A 6689-nucleotide genomic window follows, 5' to 3' on the forward strand; every position below is an offset into this window, starting at 1 on the left:
GCGACCTTAGCCAGCGCTGCCGACTAGCCAAGGGAGCCTGGGGCACCCAGAGTAGCTGTGTCCTTTCCCAGGGGTGACATGGCCAGCCCTGGCCCTGGGAGAATGACAAGCACTGGCTTCAAAGGCTCCTCTCACCCGTTGTCCAGCCAGGTGGCTGAGGAGCCGGGGATGCATGGGCAGGGCCGAGAGAGGAAAGGAACCGGCAGCTCGGGGCCCCCGAACTCCATGGCTTGGCTGGGAGGGAGCAGCGCAGAATGTGCCTGCCGAGTGTATTTTTAGAGGGCTCTGGAGTGCATCATCCCTGACTTCTGGGGGGCTGTTCATCCTCTCCCCGGGCCTCCGGTGACCGGGGAAGCCTGTGCTCTATGCGGATTGATGGGAAACAGGCCCAGGCAGAGGAAGTGCGTTGCATTCCCCAGGGGAGCCTCACAGGGAGAAAGCCAAACGCCCAGCCCAGCTGGGCACGTGCTCCAGCATGCCGCTTCACCATTGGCACTGTCCACCCACCTAGCCATCACTGGCTCCCCTAGCCACACCCAGGCTGCTCCCTGCACCGCACCTTGGCTTGAGTTAGTGCAGACCCAGGGCAGGGCATGGGGGGCAGGCTGTAGCTTTTGCTGGCTGCTGTGAGCTGCAGAGATTCATCCTAGCCACTGCTGCTAGGTGGGTATTTCCTCCCGCGCAGGCTGCCTGCCTGCGATGCCCCCAGTGCTATGGAGGCGAGTGGCCTAGGCCAGACTGGCTCTCCCCTGCCCGTGAGGGTCCGGGCGGTGCTGTGTCAGCAGGGTAAAGGACGCAGGCAATTTGCAAGCTGGGTGCAGCCCCCGACCCACCCAGGAATGGCACCTGCAGCTCTCCCTGGCCCTCTGGGGTCCCCTGAGCGGGTAGGGCCCTGGAGAGGTCCCCAACTCCCTGTAGCACTGAGCTGGGCAGCAGCAGCCACCACCTCCCATTGCAGGGCAGTGGATGGAGCTGAGGCCGGGGGGTGGAGCAGGGCTGAAGTGGGGGGCCGTGGAGTCCAGGGCAGGAGGCAGATTGGGAGCCCCTGGTGCCCTCCCGCCTGCGTGTGGCTGCCGGCTGTGAGACTCCCCTGGGAGGCGCCTGCTCAGCCCCCAGTGCCTTGCTGGGGCTGCCGGGCTCTGACTCTCATGCTGGTCGTGCCCGCAGGGCATCCGACCAGTCACCACGAGGGTCCCTTCTGGCCTTAAGGGCCCGGAACCAGATCGCACAGGGTGGGGCCGGCTACCCCCGGGGGCTGAGCACCCAGAGCAGGAGAAGCCACCTGTCCTTGCCCCCCACCTCCACGATGCTCCCAATAACGGTTCAATGGCACCACCCAGTGGCCAGATGAGTTAGCCAGAAGGACCCTGCAAGGGCTGGGGAGAGGTTTGCTGCCCTGCCTTTGCTGCCAGCCGGCTGGGGGATGGGATGGGGGCTCTCCCAGCCATGCCCGGTAGGTCAGTCACGTCGCCTCCATCACTGCCTCTGCCCAGGGCACGACGGGGCTTGAGGCCCAGGGTCCATCTCCTCCCTGGGGGCTGGGAAGGGGCAAAACATGTCACATACACCGTGCTCACCAGCTTGGGACTCCGCCCACCCCCTCACTCGGGCAGTGACATGTTTCCATCCCACTCGCCCTCCCTGCCCGCTCCCTACGCTCACTTGCCACAGCGTGGGGGAACGCCGTCAGTGTGCCAGACCCCTCACCGCCAACACTGCTGCTCTGAGCCACATTTCACCATCAACGGCAGCGATTAGAGACCAGAAAGGCCCCACCAGGTCTGGGGCAGCCCACGCTTTTGGGGTCTGTGCAGTGCTGTTCCCTACAACCTGCTTTCTGGGCATATTGCTGAGGGCTGCCCAGCCCGTGTTCTTTGGGGATTGTTCTTAGCTCCGGCTGATGCTTCAGCAACTGATGAAATTATCCTTGGATAGATTTGGTAGCTCAGGGCCGCCTTTCTGGTGGGTCGCTGTGACCGGCTGTTGGGCAGGTAAAGTGAGACGGGTTGTGCCCTCAGGGCTGCATGCAGGGGCTTTAACGCCTGAAGCCACTGTGGCTGAAAACAACAGCGCGTGTGCGACTGTGACATATGGTGCTTCCACCTAATCCCCCAAGCCAATCGCCTGAGCCCTTTGGGACAGGGCACTGGCCGGGCCCCAGGGACGCCAGACCTAGTTCCAGGCACTGCTGCTTGTTGGAGTAGGGGTCTCAGTGCTGCTGGGACGTCAGCGTGCAGCCTTCGCGCGAATAATGGCTCAGCGCCTTCCTTGGGCTCAGGTTCGTGTAAATGGAGGTGACTGGGGTTAGGGGCCATAGACCTCCCCAGGCTAGAGAGAGGGTTGGGGGTAGGGCTCCCTGGCTATGGGCAGGGTGGGGATGTGTGGGGCCCCCAGGGGTAGGATTAGGTTGCAGTCAGTGGAGCTCCCCTGGTTAGGGTTGGACCCCATAGAGCTCCCTGGGTTCAAGTTAGGGTTGGGGCTGGTAGAGCTCCCCAAGCTTGGGTGAGAGTTGGGGTGTCTCCCCAAGCCAGGGCGCAGGTGAGGCTTCCGGAGCTAAAGTTAGGGTTGAGGTTAGTAGAGCACCTGGGCCTGCACTTAGGATCGGGGCTGCTGAGACACCCAGGACTAGGGTGTGGGCTGAGTCTGGAAGGCTGCCAGGGCCAGGGTTAGGTGTGGGTCCCATAGGGCTGCCCAGGTTCGGGATAGCGCTGTAGGACTGCACAAGCTGGGGTGCAGGACAGGGCTGGGGAGGTTCCTTAGCTAGGGCAAGGATATGGGCCTGTTGGGCTCCCAGGCTAGCAGTAGGGTCATGGCCCATAGGCCTCCCTGGGGTAGGGTTGAGATTGGGGCTGGTGACTCTGGTTGGGCTCGATTTAGGCTTGGGGCGCTGGGGCTCCCCAGGCTGGGGTTAGGGTTCATCCCTAGCGATCGCTGGGATAATATGGATCAAGGCATCTTGGGCTCGCTGGGCTAGAATTTAATTTTGGGCTTCTAGGGCTTGGCAGCTGGGGTAGGGTTGCCAACTTTCTAATTGCACAAAACCTTCGTTTCAAGACAGAAACCCTGACCTGAGGCCCCGCCCCTGCAACAAGGCCCCGCCCCTTCTCCAAGGCCCCTTCCCTGCTCACGCCATCCCTCCTCCCTCCATCACTCACTCTCCCCCACCCTCACTCACTTTCACTGGGCTGGGGCAGGGGATTGGTATGTGGGAGGGGGTGAGAGCTCCGGCTGGGGGTGTGGGCTCTAGGGTGGATCCAGGGATAAGGGGTTTGGAGAACGAGAGAGGGCTCCGGGCAGGGACAGAGGGTTGGGGTGTGGGGAGGGGGGGTATGCGCTCTGGGCTGGGGGTGTGGGCTATGGATAGGGCCAGAAATGAGGAGTTTAGGGTGCAGGAGTGGGCTCTGGGCTAGGGCAGGGGGTTGGGGGGCAGGACAGACTCCAGCTGGGGGTGTGGGCTCTGGAGTGGGGCTGGGGATGAAGGGTTTGGGGTGCAGGATGGGGCTGGGGCAAGAGGCTGGGGGGGCTGCGGACTCCGGGAGGAAGTTTGGGTGCGGGAGGGGGCTCCGGGCTGGAGCTGGGAGTTGGGATGCAGAAGGGGGTTTGGGGTGCGGGGTCCCAGCAGTGCTTACCACGGCTCCTGGGAAACAGTGACTCCCTCACACCTGCAGGCGCCGCCCCCGCAGCTCCCATTGGTTGTCCTGGCCAATAAAAGCTGTGGAGCCGGCCCTCAGGGCGGGGGCAGTGAGCGGAGCCCCCTGGCTGCCCATGTGCCTAGGGGCCGCAGGGAACTGGCGGCTGCTTCCCGGGAGCCACACGGAGCCAGGGGCCTGCCTTAGCCCTGGGCTCCCACTGCGCCGCCCACCAGACCTTTAACGGCCCGGTTGGCAGCGTCAACCAGAGCCACCAGGCTCCCTTTTCGACCGGGCGCGGCCCCCGAAAACCGGTCATCGACATGGGGCCGGGGCGGCTCGTACCACCGACCCATGGGGGGTGACATGTGGGGCAGGGGAGCGGGCCGGGGTGGCTCGTACCACCGACCCATGGGGGGTGACGTGGGGCAGGGGAGAGGCCCAGGGCGGCTCGTACCACCGACCCATGGGGGGTGACATGTGGGGCAGGGGAGCGGACCGGGGCGACTAGTACTGCCGACCCATGGGCGGTGAAATGTCGGGACCGGGGAGATGGCCTGGAGTGGATCATACCACCGACCCATGGGGGGTGACATGTGGGGCAGGGGAGCAGGCCGGGGCGGCTCGTACCACTGACCCATGGGGGGTGAAATGTCGGGACCGGGGAGCGGGCCGGGGCGGCTCGTACCACTGACTCGGGGGGGGGGGTGACATGTTGGGGCCGGGGAGATGGCCTGGAGTGGATTGTACCACCGACCCATGGGGGGTGACATATGGGGCAGGGGAGCGGGCTGGGGCAGCTCGTACCACCGACCCATGGGGGGTGACATGTGGGGCAGGGGAGCAGGCCGGGGCGGCTCGTACCACTGACCCATGGGGGGTGACATGTGGGGCAGGGGAGCAGGCCGGGGCGGCTCGTACCACCGACCCATGGGGGGTGACATGTGGGGCAGGGGAGCAGGCCGGGGCGGCTCGTACCACCGACCCATGGGGGGTGACATGTGGGGCAGGGGAGCAGGCCGGGGCGGCTCGTACCACTGACCCATGGGGGGTGAAATGTCGGGACCGGGGAGCGGGCCGGGGCGGCTCGTACCACCGACCCATGGGGGGTGACATGTGGGGCAGGGGAGCAGGCCGGGGCGGCTCGTACCACTGACCCATGGGGGGTGAAATGTCGGGACCAGGGAGCGGGCCGGGGCGGCTCGTACCACCGACTCGGGGGGGTGAAATGTCGGGACCGGGGAGATGGCCTGGAGTGGATCGTACCACTGACCCATGGGGGGTGACATGTGGGGCAGGGGAGCGGGCTGGGGCAGCTCGTACCACCGACCCATGGGGGGTGACATGTGGGGCAGGGGAGCAGGCCGGGGCGGCTCGTACCACCGACCCATGGGGGGTGACATGTGGGGCAGGGGAGATGGCCTGGAGTGGATTGTACCACTGACCCATGGGGGTGACATGTGGGGCAGGGGAGCAGGCCGGGGCGGCTCGTACCACTGACCCATGGGGGGTGAAATGTCGGGACCGGGGAGCGGGCCGGGGCGGCTCGTACCACCGACTCGGGGGGGGGTGACATGTTGGGGCCGGGGAGATGGCCTGGAGTGGATTGTACCACCGACCCATGGGGGGTGACATATGGGGCAGGGGAGCGGGCCGGGGCGGCTCGTACCACCGACTCGGGGGGGTGAAATGTCGGGACCGGGGAGATGGCCTGGAGTGGATCGTACCACTGACCCATGGGGGGTGACATGTGGGGCAGGGGAGCGGGCTGGGGCAGCTCGTACCACCGACCCATGGGGGGTGACATGTGGGGCAGGGGAGCAGGCCGGGGCGGCTCGTACCACCGACCCATGGGGGGTGACATGTGGGGCAGGGGAGCAGGCCGGGGCGGCTCGTACCACCGACCCATGGGGGGTGACATGTGGGGCAGGGGAGCAGGCCGGGGCGGCTCGTACCACTGACCCATGGGGGGTGAAATGTCGGGACCGGGGAGCGGGCCGGGGCGGCTCGTACCACCGACTCGGGGGGTGAAATGTCGGGACAGGGGAGATGGCCTGGAGTGGATCGTACCACTGACCCATGGGGGGTGACATGTGGGGCAGGGGAGCGGGCTGGGGCAGCTCGTACCACCGACCCATGGGGGGTGACATGTGGGGCAGGGGAGATGGCCTGGAGTGGATCGTACCACTGACCCATGGGGGTGACATGTGGGGCAGGGGAGCAGGCCGGGGCGGCTCGTACCACCGACTCGGGGGGGGTGACATGTTGGGGCCGGGGAGATGGCCTGGAGTGGATTGTACCACCGACCCATGGGGGGTGACATATGGGGCAGGGGAGCGGGCCGGGGCGGCTCGTACCACCGACTCGGGGGGTGAAATGTCGGGACCGGGGAGATGGCCTGGAGTGGATCGTACCACTGACCCATGGGGGGTGACATGTGGGGCAGGGGAGCGGGCTGGGGCAGCTCGTACCACCGACCCATGGGGGGTGAAATGTCGGGACCAGGGAGATGGCCTGGAGTGGATCGTACCACCGACCCATGGGGGGTGACATGTGGGGCAGGAAACTAGCATGCAGCAGCTCATACCACTAGCTCCTCTGGGGGCAGGTGGGAATTGTGACAGAGGAGGGGGCATATATGGTGGCTTGTACCACTATCCCTACTGGGGGGAAACCTGTTGTGACGGGGGAGATGACGTGTGCGGGCCCTTGTGCAGGATGGTGCCATGTCCTGACAGGGGAGAGGCGGAGATCCAGTTCATACCACTGTTTCCTGTGGGGGTGGCATATATCTTGGTAGTGTTGGCTCGTACCACTGCCCTACGGTGTGGAGGGGTGGCACGTCACGTGCCACTAACAGCCACTGCCTTGAGGGGGCTATGCCACCCCTGAGGGACCAGGCCAGCTGGCCGCCCTAAAGGAGGCTCGAGCTCGAGGCTGTCACTCAAAAGCTCACGAAAGCGTCGAATGGGTGGTGCTTTCATGCTGTCAATCATTAGCGCGAGCCTATCATCGCGCAAGATTGGGTAGAAGCCCGCCTCCTCCGGAGTCTGAGGGAAT

The sequence above is a fragment of the Lepidochelys kempii genome, chromosome 25 (assembly GCF_965140265.1).
Source record: "Lepidochelys kempii isolate rLepKem1 chromosome 25, rLepKem1.hap2, whole genome shotgun sequence".
Classification (NCBI taxonomy): domain Eukaryota; kingdom Metazoa; phylum Chordata; order Testudines; family Cheloniidae; genus Lepidochelys; species Lepidochelys kempii.